Genomic DNA, 16091 nt, shown 5'->3' with positions numbered 1-16091 from the left:
ACAGTAAAAGGGAATATTATTTGAATGGGGAGAAATTACAACATGCTGCGGTGCAGAGGGACCTGGGGGTCCTTGTGCATGAATCCCAAAAAGTTAGTTTGCAGGTGCAGCACTTAATCAGGAAGGCGAATGGAATGTTGGCCTTCATTGCGAGAGGGATGGAGTACAAAAGCAGGGAGGTCCTGCTGCAACTGTATAGGGTATTGGTGAGGCCGCACCTGGAGTACTGCGTGCAGCTTTGATCACCTTACTTAAGGAAGGATATACTGGCTTTGGAGGGGGTATAGAGACGATTTACTAGGCTGATTCCGGAGATGAGGGGGTTACCTTATGATGATAGATTGAGTAGACTGGGTCTTTACTCGTTGGAGTTCAGAAGGATGAGGGGTGATCTTATAGAAACATTTAAAATAATGAAAGGGATAGACAAGATAGAGGCAGAGAGGTTGTTTCCACTGGTCGGGGAGACTAGAACTAGGGGGCACAGGCTCAAAATACGGGGGAGCCAATTTAAAACCGAGTTGAGAAGGAATTTCTTCTCCCAGAGGGTTGTGGATCTGTGGAATTCTCTGCCCAGGGAAGCAGTTGAGGCTAGCTCATTGAATGTATTCAAATCACAGATAGATAGATTTTTAACCAATAAGGGAATTAAGGGTTACGGGGAGCGGGCGGGTAAGTGGAGCTGAGTCCACTGCCAGATCAGCCATGATCTTGTTGAATGGCGGTGCAGGCTCGAGGGGCTAGATGGCCTACTCCTGTTCCTAATTCTTATGTTCTTATGTTCTTATGAGAAGATTGGCAGACTTTGTGAGCTGTTTGAACCAGTACTTCGTGGCCAACAAAATGGAGGGGGTCGACAATGCAGATCGGCGCCGGGCCGTGTTCCTCACTGTGTGCGGTTCAAAGATCTACGGTCTGATAAAGAATCTACTCATGCCTAGTGATCCAACAGAGAAAATGTACGAGGAGTTGTGTACATTGGTACAGGAGCACCTCAAGCCAGACAACGGCATCATCTCGAGATACGGGTTTTATACACACGTTCGATCGAAGGGCCAGAGCGCGGTGGAATTCGTTGCTGACCTGAGACGTCTAGCGGGACCGTGCAAGTTCGGGACAGTGTTGGCAGACATGCTGCGGGACTTCTTTGTTATCGGTATCAACCACGAGGTGATCCTGCACAAACTTCTGGTGGTGGAGGAGTTGGATTTAAAAAGGGCCATCCAGGTTGCTCAATCATGTATGACGACGGACAGGAGTTTAAAGCAAATATCGGTGAAGAACCGAACCTCGGCAAGTACTGTAAATGTGATTGATTCGGTGTTCAGCAGAGCGGCACATGGCAGATTAGCATGGATCCGGATACGTAATCTGAGATGCCAGAGGAGGAAGTGTATGGACTGTGCTCTTTCATAACCAAGAGTAAACCAATTTTGATTAATGTGAAGTTTAACGGGATACCGGTATTGATAGAACTGAACACAGGGGCGAGTCAATCGATCATGAACAAGAGGGCATTTAATAAGCTGTGGGACACTAAGACTGTGAGGCCCAGGCTGAGCCCTGTTAACACCAAGCTGCGCACGTACACCAAAGGACTGATAAAGGCGATTGGCAGTACACAAATTAATGTGTCGTAAAATGGTGCAGTTCACGAGTTGCCGCTGTGGATTGTTCCAGGCAATGACCCAACGCTGCTCGACAGGAGCTGGTTGGAGAAAATCAGATGCGACCGGAATGACATAAAGGCATTGTCGGAGGAGGAAGATACATGTGCCCAAGTATTGAGCAAGTTCCCCTCGCTGTTCGAACCGGGTATCGGCAACTTCATGGGAACCAAGGTGCAGATCCATGTGGACTCAAATGCAAGACCCGTCCATCATAAAGCTCAGGCAGTGCCGTATATGATGAAGGAGAAGGTCGAAATTGAACTGGACAGACTCCAGCGTGAAGGGATCATATCACTGGTTGAATTTAATGAATGGGCCAGCCCCATTGTTCCTGTGCTGAAAAGTGATGGCACAGTCAGAATCTGTGGAGACTACAAGGCTACGATCAACAGGGTTTCGAAACAAGATCAGTACCCGTTAGCGAAGGCTGATGACTTGTTTGCGACACTAGCTGGAGGGAAGCCGTTCACAAAACTGGACTTGACGTCGGCCTATATGACGCAGGAGTTGGTTGAGACGTCGAAGAGTCTTACGTGCATTAACACGCACAAAGGACTGTTTATTTACCACAGGTGCCCGTTTGGAATTCACTCAACTGCAGCAATATTCCAGAGGAATATGGAAAGTCTACTGAAGTCCGTTCCCAGAACCGTCGTGTTCCAAGATGACATCCTGATCACCGGTCGTGACTCCAAGGAACATCTGAACAACCTGGAAGAGGTTTTACTGCGTTTGGACAGAGTGGGATTCAGACTTAAACACTCGAAGTGCATCTTCATGGCACCGGAGGTCGAATTCCTCGGGAGGAAAATCGCCGCTGATGGCATCAGACCTACTGATGTGAAAACCAAAGCCATCAAGAATGCACCCAAGCTGCAGAACGTGACGGAGCTGTGTTCATTTCTGGGTCTACTCAACTACTTTGGTAACTTCCTACCTAAACTGAGCACCTTACTTGAACCACTGCACATGCTTTTGAGAAAAGGCAACAAATGGGTGTGGGGCGCATTGCAAGACAGAGCTTTCAAGAAAACCACCAATCTGCTTTGCTTGAACAAGCTGCTGGTACATTATGACCCATGTTAACATTTAGTTTTGGCCTGTGATACATCGTCATATAGAAATGGTTGCGTGTTACAACAAGCCAATGAGTAGCGGAAACTTCAACCTGTTCCGTATGCATCCAAAAGTTTGTCTTAAAGCAGAAAGAGCCTACAGTAGAAAAAGAAGCTTTAGCATGTGTGTATGGTGTTAAACAGATGCATCAATACCTGTTCGGTCTGAGGTTCGAATTAGAAACCAATCACAAGCTGCACATTTTGTTGTTTTCCGAGAGCAAAGGTCTCAATACCAACGCTTCATCGCGCATCCAAAGGTGGGCGCTGACATTATCTGCCTATGATTATGTCATTCACCACAGACCTGGCACAGAGAATTGTGCCGATGCTTTGAGCCGGTTGCCATTGCCCACACCGGAGGTGGAAACACCACAACCGACAGATTTAATGTTAACCATGGATGTTTTTGAGAATGAAGGTACCCCGGTCACGGCTCAACAAGTTAAGACCTGGAACAGCCAGGACCTGCTATTATCAGTGATAAAGGGTTGCATCCTCAAAGGGGATTGGTCTGCCATACCTAATCAAATGTGCGAGGAGGCCAAACCGTACATTCGTCGCAAGGACCAACTGTCTATTCAAGCAGATTGCATATTGTGGGGCAATCGAGTTGTAATACCTAAGAAAGGGAGAAAGAAGTTGGTGTGTGAATTACACAGCACACGCTCTGGTATAGTGATGATGAAGGCCATCGCCAAGTATGATGGCCAGGAATTGATTCTGAGCTGGAAGCATGTGTGCATCAGTGCAACACCTGCATGCAGCTCAGCAAAGCACCAGCAGAATCGCCGCTGAGTCTGTGGTCATGGCCATCCAAACCTTGCTCCAGGATCCTTGTAGATTTTGCAGGTCCCTTCCTGGGCAAGATGTTTTTAGTGGTGGTGGATGCTTATTCGAAGTGGATAGAATGCATAATCATGTCATCCAGTATGTCCACGGCAACCATAGAGAATCTCAATGTCATGTTCGTGACATATGGTCTGCCTGACATAGTCGTGAGCGACAATGGGTCGTGCTTCACCAGTCAGGAGTTTTAGGAGTTTGTAAAACTTAACGGCATAAAACATGTAAGGTTAGCACCGTTCAAGCCTGCATTCAATGGGCAAGTAGATCATGCAGTACAAATTATCAAGCAAAGCATGAGGAGAGTAACCCAAGGGTCACTGCAGACCCGCTTGTCTTGCATACTGCTGAGTTACAGGACAAGACCCCACACACTCATGATGAAATGCGGTCTTAAAACCAAGTTATCTCTTGTACACCCGGATTTAAGTAATCATGTGGAATACAAAAGACAGAGTCAACAAGGGTACCACAATCGCGCAACTGTGTCACGTGAGATTTCTGTGAATGATCCTGTATATGTGTTGAATAATGGTCAGGGTCTCAAATGGATCACTGGTATGGTCATGGCCAAGGGGGGCAACAGAATATTTGTTATTAAGCTCAAGAATGGGCAAATTTGCAGGAAACACATGGATCAAACAAAGCTGAGGCACACAGACGAGCCAGAGCAGTCGGACGAAGAAACCGTCGACGACCAACCAACCTACCAGCAGCCTTCAGTGGACTCAAGGGTCATCAGTGAATCCGGAATTTCCATCACGGACTTGTTTAATGAAAATGGACTTGCAATTCCTGACATGGTCATTGCCACTCCCAACAAGTGAGTCATCCAGCCATCAGCCACAACAGACCCCGCACACTCACCCAAAGCTGGAATCGAACTGAGACGGTCAACCCGGGAGCACAAAGCACCGGACCGTCTCAACTTGTGAAAGACTGTGATAAGATCTCAGAGGGGGGTATTGTCATGTATGTACATTCTGTTTTTAGCTAACAGATGGCGTCATTGTTGGAGGCCACTGAGCAGCACGCACATGGTGCTGCTCAGATATAAAAGGCCAGCCATTTTGAGAGTCAGGCACTTTGGGTCGTAATAAAGCAGAAGTAAGGTTGTACCTTGCTTAGTTAAACAGTACTCAGTTTTGTAGTGTCCTTCCACCTTTCTATAGAATCACACGAGGCATGTACCGCAGACAAGGTCACTATGTGACTTGAACCTTTATTCCCAGGACCAAGAAGTGCTGATCCTGCGTGGGACCTCCCTTTATATACCTGGGTGACCAGGTGAGGAGTGTCTCCTACAAGTTCACCCCCTGTGGTCAAGGTGTTCATTACTCAGGTGTATACAGTGTACAGTGTTGTTACATAAAGGTTACAGTTATGTGAAGGTTACAAACATGACATCACCTCCCCCCAACGACTTTGGGACAAAGATTGAGTCTTTCAGGCGGTTGACACTTTCTCGTGGAGCGCCACAGTTGGGGCTCAGGTGGTTATGCCTTGGCATGCGTGTCTGTTGCCTGAGGTGATTCCGGGCTGGCCGCAGGGATTGTGCATGCTGGTGAATGTCCTTGTTGTTCGTTCACTGGCAGTGGTGTGGGCAGCATCTCATGATCTTCCTCAGGTTCCTCAGTGTCCATGCTGAACCTTTTCTTTACTTGGTCCAGATGTTTGCGGCATATCTGCCCATTGATAAGTCTGACCACTATGACCCTATTCCCCTCTTTGCCAATTACAGTACCCTCAAGCCACTTGGGTCACAAAGCATGATTGAGAACGAATATAGGGTCATCAATTTATATGCATCTCCCCACTGAGTTGCGATCATGGCACTCGATTTGGGACTGGCACTTGCCCTCAACAATGTCTGACAGGTCTGGATGAATGAGGGACAGCCACGTTTTAAGCATGCGTTTCATGAGTAGTTCCGCGGGCGGACTCCCGTGAGTGAATGCGGCTGGGACCTATACACCAGCAGGAGGCGCGATAGGCGGTACTGAAGGGAGGGTCCTTGAATCCGGAGCATGCCCTGTTTTATTATTTGAATCGCACGATCCGCCTGGCCATTGGAAGCCGGCTTGAACAGTGCTGTCCTGATGTGTTTGATACCATTACCCAACATAAACTCCTGGAATTCATAGCTAGTGAAACACGGGCCATTATCGCTAACCAGGATGTCTGGCAAGCCGTGGGTCGCAAAGACCGTACGCAGACTCTCCACTGTGGTGGATGTCATGCACGAATTCAATATGATGCACTCGATCCATTTCGAGTATGCATCGACAACGATCAGGAACATTTTTCCCATGAACAGGCCCGCGTAGTCTACGTGAATACGTGACCATGGCCTGGTGGGCCAGGGCCACGGGCTGAGTGGGGCCTCCCTGGGGGCATTTCCCAGCTGAACACAGGTCATGCACCCGCGAACCCAGTGTTCCAGGTCTGAGTCAATTCCCGGCCACCATACATGTGACCGGGCAATGGCCTTCATTAGCACGATGCCTGGGTGCTCGCTGTGGAGTTCTCTGATGAATGCTTCCCTTCCTTTCTGAGGCATGACTACCCGGCTGCCCCATAGCAGGCAGTCGACTTGGATGGAGAGCTCGTCCATCTGTCTGTGAAACGGCCTGACCTCCTCGGGGCACGCTCCGTGTGTAGGCGCCCAATCCCCGGTCAGGACACATTTCTTTATCAGGGATAGGAGGGGATCTCTGTTGGTCCAGAGTTTGATCTGGCGGGCTGTGATGGGGGAGCCTGCGGTGTCGAAAACATCAACGGCCATGACCATCTCCGCGCTTTGTTCCGACGCCCCCTCAGTGGTCGCCAGTGGGAGCCTGCTGAGCACGTCAGCACAATTTTCGGTGCCTGGCCGGTGCTGTATGGTGTAGTCATACACAGCCAGCATGAGGGCCCACCGCTGTATGCGAGCTGACACATTGGCATTGACAGTCTTGCTGTCGGACAACAGGGATGTTAACGGTTTGTGGTCCGTTTCTAACTCGAACCTTCTGCCGAAAAGGTACTGGTGCATCTTTCTCACCCCGTAGACACATGTGAGTGCTTCCTTTTCAACCATCCCATATCCCCGTTCTGCCTGGGAGAGCGACCTGGAGGCATAAGCCACAGGTTGGAGTTGGCCCTCATCATTACTCGGCTGCAACACGCACCCAACCCCATAGGATGATGCATCACACAATAAAACTAGTTTCTTACATGGGTTGTACAAGGTCAACAGCTTGTTAGAACAAAGCAGATTCCGCGCCCGATTGAAAGCCTGTTCTTGACAGTCCCCCAAAACCATTCACAACCCTTACGCAGGAGCATGTGCAGCGGCTCCAACAATGTGCTTAAGTTCGGCAGAAATTTCCCGAAGTAGTTCAATAGTCCCAGAAATGAACGCAACTCCGATGTGTTGCCGGGCCTGGGCGCATGACGGATTGCCTCCGTTTTAGATTCGGTAGGCTGGATCCCGCCTGCGGCAACCCTCCTGCCCAAAAACTCGACATTTGGGGCCAAAAACACACACTTGGACTTCTTTAGTCGCAAGCCTACCTGGTCCAGTCGGCGTAGCACCTCCTCCAGGTTGTGGAGGTGTTCCTCGGTGTCTCGACCCATGATAAGGATGTCATCTTGGAATACGATTATTCCAGGGATGGATTTAAGCAAGCTTTCCATGTTCCTCTGGAAGATAGCGGCCGCTGAACGAATGCCAAACGGACACCTGTTGTAAACGAATCCCCCTTGTGCGTGGTGATGGTGGTCAGTAGCTTGGATTCTTCAGCCAGTTCCTGAGTCATGTAGGCTGAAGTGAGGTCCAACTTGGTGAACAGCTTGCCACCTGCCAGCATGCAAAAAAGATCCCCGCTCTCGGAAACGGGTATTAGTCCTGTAGTGACACTCGGCTGATGGTGGCCTTGTAGTCGCCACAGATCCTGACCGAGCCATCCGCTGTAAGGACAGGAACGATGGAGCTTGCCCAGTCACTGAATTCAACAGGCAAAATTATGCCCTCTCTTAGCAGCCTGTCCAACTCACTCTCAATTCTCTCACGCATCACATACGGCACGGCTCTGGCTTTGTGGTCTGGCGTCCGGCGTGATGCGTATCACTACTTTGGTGCCCTTAAAGGTCCCGACACCTGGTTGAAAAAGTGGCTTGAATTTCTGTAGGACCTGTCAGCATGAACTTCGCTCCACAGATGAAATGGCATGCACATCCCTCCATTTCCAGAACATCTCAGCTAGCCAGCTCCTCCCCAAGAGCGCAGGACCATTCCCCGGGACAATCCAGAGTGGCAGCCGGTTCTCCGATCCATTGTGTGTGACCACCAAGTTTGCACTGCCTAGTACTGGGATGATCTCTCTGGTGTACGTCCGTAGCTGCATGTCAATGCGTTCCAGTTTGGGCCTGTTAGCTTTGAGTGGCCATAGTTTTTCAAATTGTTGGGCACTCAAAAGTGACTGGCTGGCTCCCTGTGTCCAGTTCCATGTGTACCGGGATGCCATTTAATAGAACTTTCATCATCATAGGTGGCGTTTTGGTATATGAACCTGCTGGACTTTAGCATCCATAGCTTTGCCCCAAGCATCACCCTGCCTTGCAGACCCCTCGTCAGGTTCCTCTGCCTCGTAAACTAGCCTCGCTACGGGCTTTTTGCACATTCTGGCCAGATGTCCACTGAAGTTACAGTTTCTGCAGATAAATTGTTGAAACCTACAGGTTTTCACAGCATGTCTACCACTGCACCTCCAGCATGAGCTGAGATTGTTGTGAACAAAGGAACTGTTAACAGGCATTCCTCTCTGATTGTCTCTTTGATTACTCCTGAGCACTCTGTTGCTGAGTGTCAATGGTCCCATCCTGGGACGCATTGTCCCTTGTGATGGTGTGAATTGCCGATCCCCTTGCCATTGTCTCTGTTGCTGGCCCACCCTAGAGCCTGTTGCTGCCTGGGCAGTGTCGAATTGCCCTTGCCTGCCTGCGGGGTTCTGTGTCTCGTTTATAATGTTAACTCCCTGGTCCATCGCCACGTTGGAACCAGTGCTACGCGCGTAAATTATCTTGGTCTCCTCTTCCCCTGCCATGAAGGTCTGAGCTATCAGCGTTGCCCTTTCCAAAGTCAAGTCCTTGGTCTCAATAAGCTTCCTGAAAATCCCGGCATGACCAATGCCCTCGATGAAGAAATCCCTTAACATCTTCCCCCTGCAGGCGTCTGTGAACTTACAGAGGCTGGCCAAACGCCGAAGGTCCGCAACGAAGTCTGATATGCTTTGTCCCTCCCAACGCCGGTGTGTATAGAACTGGTGCCGGGCCATGTGTATACTGCTCGCCGGTTAGAGGTGCTCACTGATCAGAGTGTTGAGCTCTTCAAAGGACTTGTCCGTCGGCTTCTTGGGTGCGAGCAGGTCTTTCATCAGCGCATACGTCTTGGATCCACAACTGGTCAGTAGATGCGCCCTCCGCTTGCCAGCCGCTTCCTCTCCCACCAGTCCTTCATGACAAAGCTCTGCTGGAGCCTCTCAACGAAATCGTCCCAATCCTCACCAACACAGTACCGTTCATCTGTACTACCTGTGGCCAGCCTCGTGGGTCGTTGATTCCCGTTTCTCATCGCCAAATGTAGTGTCCTTACACCTTACTATAGAATCACATAGGCACATACTGCAGACAAGGTCACTATGTGACCTGAACCTTTATTCCCAGGACCAAGAAGTGCTGATCCTGTGTGGGATCTCCCTTTATATACCTGGGTGACCAGGTGAGGAGTGTCTCCCACAAGTTCACCCCCTGTAGTCAAGGTGTGCATTACTCAGGTGTATACAGTGTACAGTGTTGTTACAGAAAGCTTACAGTTATGTGAAGGTTACAAACATGACAAGTTTGAACCTTTATTGCACACATAACAAAGACAAGGAACTATATGTCACTCTTTGATACTCTGTGCTGGGAAACATATCAGTAAATGGATGTCTGGCACACATCGTTAGAGGAAGTGATTCATGTTTATAGATGATGACTCACTGAATTTAATTATATTTTAGGTTGTTGCTTCAGTACTTATAGTAATATTCCTTATTGAAATTAAAACCTACACAAAATTTAGTCATTGTAACTAAATGAATAGCCACTCCTGCCTTCCCCTTCCTCATAACTGTTACTCCCAATGATGCTTACTTTTAATAAGAGATGGAGACTGCTATGAAGCAGTTCCTTGTCTTTCACTGTTGCTCAGGATACTCATCTCCCTATCAGAGTAAGAGCAAGAAAAGGGGCAAGGACAAGCAGAGAAAGGATCTGAGTGGACAGGAAATAATTTGAATTGGACATTAAACAGGTGGAGGGGAAGGGGTTGAGATTGATATGGGGAAGACTGGAATGGAGGAAAGGGTTAGTTTGTACTTGACTAGGCAAGCAGGTAGGAACAGGGTTGGGCTTCTTGTTCAGGTCCAGCCAAAACCTCTCCACCCGAGACCTCAACTTCATCTTCATGCTGGCTGCCCAATCAGGCTGAGCCATCCACTCCCACCCCCGATGGTGCATAATCTCAGCACCCTGCTACACCTTGAGCTAAGTTTCAAAACCCATATCCTATCCATCATTAAGACTGCCTATTTCTACTTGTACAAAATGACACGTATCTGCCCTCAGTTCATCGCTACTGCCACTGACTTCCTTCAAAGATTTTTGCGCAAACTCCCCAGGTCTCTCTGTTTTTATATCCCCTTTAAAATTGTACCATTTAGTTTGCATTGTCTCTTCATTATTCTTACCAAAATGTATCACTTCACACTTTTCTGAGTTGAATTTCATCTTCCATGTGCCCACCATTCCACCAGCCTGTCTCGATCCTTTTGAAGTCTAATACTATCTTCCTATCTTCTAAATTGTGCCCAGTAACCCCAAGTCTAAATCATTAATGTATATCAGAAAAGCAGTTATTCTAGTACTGAACCTTGGGGGAACTGTATACCTGCCTCCAATCCAAAAACCAGCCGTTCACCACAACTCTCTGCTTTCTATCCCTTCGCCAATTTTGTACCCATGCCTGCTACTGCTCCTTTTATTCCATGGGCTTCAATTTTGCTAACACCTTTTGAAAGTCCATATACACAACATCAATTGCACTGCTCTCATCCACCCTCTCTGTTACCTCATCAAAAAAACTCAACTAAGTTAGTCAAAAACGATTTACCGAATACAAATCTATCCTTTATTAGTCCATTCTTGTCGAAGTGGCTGTTAATTTTCTCCCGGACTATTGTTCTAAAAGCTTCCCCACCATCAACGTTAAACTGACTGGCCTGTAATTGCCAGGTTTTTCCTTCTCCCCTTTTTTGAACATTTGCAATTCTCCAGACCTCTAGCATTACCCATGTAACTGAGGAGGATTGGAAGCTTGTGGCCAGCATTCATGCAATTTCTGACATTACTTCCCTCAGTAACTTAGGATGCATTCCATCTGGACCAGGTGACTTATCCACTTTGAATACTTTCTATTACCTCCTATTTATCTATTTTTATCTCATCCAGTATCCTGACAACCTCCTTGTTTACTGTAGTTTTGGCAAAATTCTCTTTATTTAAAGTATTTATTTAGCACTTCAGCTATGGAACAAGCCTGTTCTGCCATTCAATTAGATCATGGCTAATCTGCGACTTAATTCCATATACCCGCCTTTGGCCCATATCCCTTAATACCTTTTGGTTAACAAAAATCTATCAGTCTCAGATTTAAAGTGAACAATTGATCTAGCATCAATTGCCATATGTGGAAGAGAGTTCCAAACTTCGATCACCCTTTGTGTGTTGAAATGTTTCCTAATTTCACTTCTGAAAGGTCGAGCTCTAATTTTTAGATTATGCCCCTAGTCCTAGACTCCCCAACCAGTGAAAATAGTTTCTCTCTATCTAACCTATCTGTTCCCTTTAATACCTTGAAAACCGATCAAATCGCCCCATAACCTTCTAGATTCCAGGGAATGCATTAGTTTGCATAATCACTCCTTGTAATTTAACCCGTGGAGTCCAAGTTGTTGTGTATGGAGAAAGAGTCAGACGGAACACTGTGAGCTCAAAGTAAAGTGTGACCTTAGTCTTTTATTGCAGGTCTCCAGAGTGCCTCTGCAACCTGTGAAGCCTCCTTAAATACCTGTGCTCCCAAGGGATTATGGGATCCCTTCAGACTCCGGGGAATGAGCCCTCTGGTGGCTGTACAGAGTAAATACAAGTCCACATATATAACTACATTCCCCCACAAAGTCAATAGTGTAACTATTTACAATGTGAGTCAATCTGGGGCCCTTCTTGCCCTGGTTGATCGTCTCGGTGTGAAAGCTGGTGTTGTTGAATCATTTGTTGGGCCCTCGCTGGGCTGCTGTGCAGCTGGCCTTGCTGGGCTGCCTGGTGTGTTGGGCCCTGCAGGGCTGCTGTGGATGATGGGTTCTGCTTTGTGGTCAACTGTGGTGTCGGTTGCCACTGGTGTGTGTGTTGGGGGATCAAAAAAGGTAGGGTCCAAGGTGGGTTGCTCAGGGTAGTCCATGAATCTGAGTTTGATTTGGTCCAAGTGTTTCCAGTGAATGAGTCCATTTGAAAGTTTGACCTGAAACATCCTGCTCCCCTCTTTGGCCACAACAGTGCCGGGAAGCCACTTGGGACCTTGTTCATAATTTAATACAAGTACAGGATCATTGACTTCAATATCATGTGACACATTTGCGCTATCATGGTATGCACTTTGTTGAAGCTGCCTGCTCTTTACCTGTTCATGTAGATCAGGGTGAACTAACGAGAGTCTTGTCTTAAGTGCTCTTTTCATGAGCAGTTCAGCAGGTGGGATCCCAGTGAGTGTGTGGGGTCTCGTGCGGTATCTAAGCAGTACTCGGGATAGGCGAGTCTGCAGTGAACCTTCAGTTACCCTCTTCAAGCCTTGCTTGATGGTTTGCACTGCTCTCTCTGCCTGACCATTGGACGCTGGTTTAAACTGGGCAAATGTGACATGTTTGATCTCGTTAAGGGTCATGAATTCTTTGAACTCAGCACTGGTAAAACATGGCCCGTTGTCGCTCACCAGGACATCGGGTAAGCCGTGTGTGTAAACATGGCTCGCAGACTTTCAGTGGTGGCAACAGACGTGCTATCCGATATTATCACACATTCAATCCACTTGGAGTACGCGTCGACAACCACAAGGAAATTTTACCAAGAACGGGCTTGCATAGTCGACGTGTACCCGAGACCACGGTTTGGAGGGCCAAGACCATAAACTTAGCAGCGCCTCCCTGGGTATATTGCTTAACTGCGAGCATGTATTACATCTGTGAACACAGGACTCTAAGTCCGCATCGATAGCGGGCCACCACACGTGGGATCTGGTTATCGCTTTCATCATTACGATGCCTGGGTGGGGACAGTGGAGGTCATTGATGAAGGTGTCTCTGCCTTTCTTGGGGACCACTACTCGATTGCCCCATAGAAGGCAGTCTGCCTGTATAGACATTTCATCTTTGCACCACTGGAACGGCTTTATCTCTTCCTGCATTTCCACTGGGACACTGGACCAGCTCCCTTGAAGCTAACAGCTTTTGACTAGAGATAATAAGGGGTCCTGGCTTGTCCAGGTATTGATCTGCCGGGCAGTGACGGGTGATTACTCACTCTCGATTGCTTCCATAACCATGGCTAGATCTGCGGGCTGCACCATTTCTGTCATGTATGTAACCTTCATGTAACTGTAACCTTCATGTAATAACACTGTACACTGTATACACCTAAGAAATGCACACCTTGACTACAGGGGGTGGTGAACTTGTGGGAGACACTCCTCACCTGGTCATCCAGGTATATAAAGGGAGGACCCTCGCAGGGTCATCACTTCTTGGTCCTGTGAATAAAGGTACAGGTCACAGAGTGACCTTGCCTCCAGTATGTACCTTGTGTTGATTTACAGTAGTTTACAGTAGAGTGTAAGGACACAACATTTGGCAACGAGAAACGGGAATCAACGATTCACGAGAATGGCCACCGGCAGCACAGAGGAATGGTACTGTGTTGGTGAGGACTGGGACGATTTTGTTGAGAGGCTCCAGCAGACCTTTGTCATGAAGAACTGGCTGGGAGCGGCAGTGGCTGACAAGCGAAGGGCGCATCTACTGACCAGCTGAAGACATACACACCGATGAAAGACCTGCTCGCACCGAGAAGCTGGCGGACAAGACCTTTGAGGAGCTCAGCAAACTGATCGGTGAGCACCTCAAACCGGCGAGCAGTATACACATGGCCCGACACCGATTCTATACGCACCGACGTCGGGAAGGGCAGAGCATATCGGACCTTGTTGCGGACCTTCGGTGCTTGGCCAGCCTCTGTAAGTTCACAGACACCTGCAGGGGGGAAATGTTACGGGATTTCTTCATTGAGGGCATTGGTCATGCCGGGATTTTTAGGAAGCTAATTGAGACCAAGGACTTGACCTTGACATTGATGGCTCAAACCTTCATGGCGGGGGAGGACGAAACCAAGATCATATAAGCGCGCAACTCTGCTCCCAACGTGGCGATGGAGCAGGGAGTTAACATGGTAAACGCGACTCAGAGCCCCGCAGGCAGGCAAGGGCAATTCGACGCCAACCAGGCAGTAACAGACTCTAGGGTAGGTCCTCAACACATACAATGGCATTTACACCATCACAAGGGACAATACGTCCCGGGATGGAGCCAGTAACACCCACAAACAGAGTGCTCAAGAGTAATCAAAGAGACAATCAGAGAGGAATGCCTGGTAACAGCTCTTTTGTTCACAACAATTTCAGCTCCTGCTGGAGGTTTGGGGGCAGACGTGCTGCGAAAACCTGCAGGTTTCAACAATTTATCTGCAGAAATTGTAACTTCAGTGGACATTTAGCCAGGATGTGCAGGAAGCCCGCAGCGAGGCTGGTTTATAAAGCGGATGAACCACAAGAGGGGTCTGCAAGGCAGGGTTTTGCTTGGGACACAGCAATGGATGCTGAAGTTCAGCAGGTTCAGGTGGCAAACATCCACAGCTCATACACAAAGACGCCAACTATGATGATGAGAGTACTGTTAAATGCATGGAGCTGGACACAGGAGCCAGCCAGTCACTTATGAGTGTCCAACAATTCGAGAAACTGTGGCCACTCAGAGCTTGCAGATCCAAACTAGAACGCATTGACACGCAATTACGGACGTACACCAAAGAGATCATCCCAGTGCTAGGCAGTGCAATGTTGGTGGTCACACATAATGGATCTCAGAACCGGCTGCCACTCTGGATTGTCCCGGGAAATGGTCCCACGCTTTTGGGGAGGAGCTAGCTAGCCGAGATGAACTGGAAATGGGGGGATGTGCACGCCATTTCATCTGTGGAGCGAAGTTCATGCTCACAGGTCCTACAAAAGTTTGAGTCACTATTTTAACTTGGTGTCGGGACTTTCAAAGGTACCAAAGTAGTGATATGCATCACCCCAGACGCCACACCAGTGCACCACAAAGCCAGAGCTGTGCCGTATGTGATGCGGGAGAAAATTGAGAGTGAGTTGGACAGGTTGCTAAGAGAGGGCATTATCTCGCCTGTTGAATTCAGCGACTGGGCAAGCCCCATCGTCCCTGTCCTAAAAACGGATGGCTCGGTCAGGATCTGTGGCGACTACAAGGCCACCATCAACCGAGTGTCACTACAAGACCAATACCCGCTTCCGAGAGCGGAGGATGCTTTTGCCACGCTGACAGGTCGCAAGCTGTTCACCAAGTTGGACCTCACTTCGGCCAGCATGACCCAAGAACTGGCCGAAGAATCCAAGCTACTGACCACCATCACCACGCACAAGGGGCTGTTTATCTACAACAGGTGTCCGTTTGGCATTCGGTCAGCAGCCGCCATTTTGCAAAGGAACATGGAAAGCCTGCTCAAATCCATCCCCAGAAAATCGTATTGCAGGACGACATCCTTATCACGGGTCGAGACACCAAGGAACACCTCCACAACCTGGAGGAGGTGCTACGCCGACTGGACCGGGTAGGCCTGCGACTAAAGACGTCCAAATGTGTGTTTTTGGCCCCAGAAGTCGAGTTTTTGGGCAGGAGGGTTGCCGCAGACGGGATCCAGCCCACTGAATCCAAAACGGAGGCGATTCGTCGTGTGTCCAGGCCCGGCAACACGTCGGAGTTCCATTCATTTCTGGGACTATTAAACTATTTCGGGAACTTTCTGCCGAATTTAAGCACGTTGTTGGAGCCGCTACACGTGCTCCTGCATAAGGGTTGCGATTGGTTTTGGGGGGACTGTCAGGAACGGGCTTTCAATCGGGCGCGGAACCTGCTTTGTTCTAATAAGCTGTTGACCCTGTACAGCCCCTGTAAGAAATTGATTTTGACATGCGATGCATCATCCTATGGGTTGGGTGCGTGTTGCAGCAGAGTAATGATGAGGGCCAACTCCAACC

The 16091-nt window shown here is 48.6% G+C and overlaps 1 protein-coding gene across 4 annotated transcripts in view; it reads right to left on the bottom strand.

The window, feature by feature from the left end:
* Positions 1-16091, bottom strand: part of LOC139239603 (tropomyosin alpha-4 chain-like) — a 157038-nt gene that overhangs the window by 94825 nt on the left and 46122 nt on the right. The gene's annotated exons all lie outside the window — the stretch shown is intronic.

The sequence above is a fragment of the Pristiophorus japonicus genome, chromosome 2, assembly GCF_044704955.1.
Source record: "Pristiophorus japonicus isolate sPriJap1 chromosome 2, sPriJap1.hap1, whole genome shotgun sequence".
Classification (NCBI taxonomy): Eukaryota; Metazoa; Chordata; class Chondrichthyes; family Pristiophoridae; genus Pristiophorus; species Pristiophorus japonicus.
Note: the sequence above shows the minus strand (reverse complement) of the source record. Positions and strands in the feature narration are given on the sequence as shown.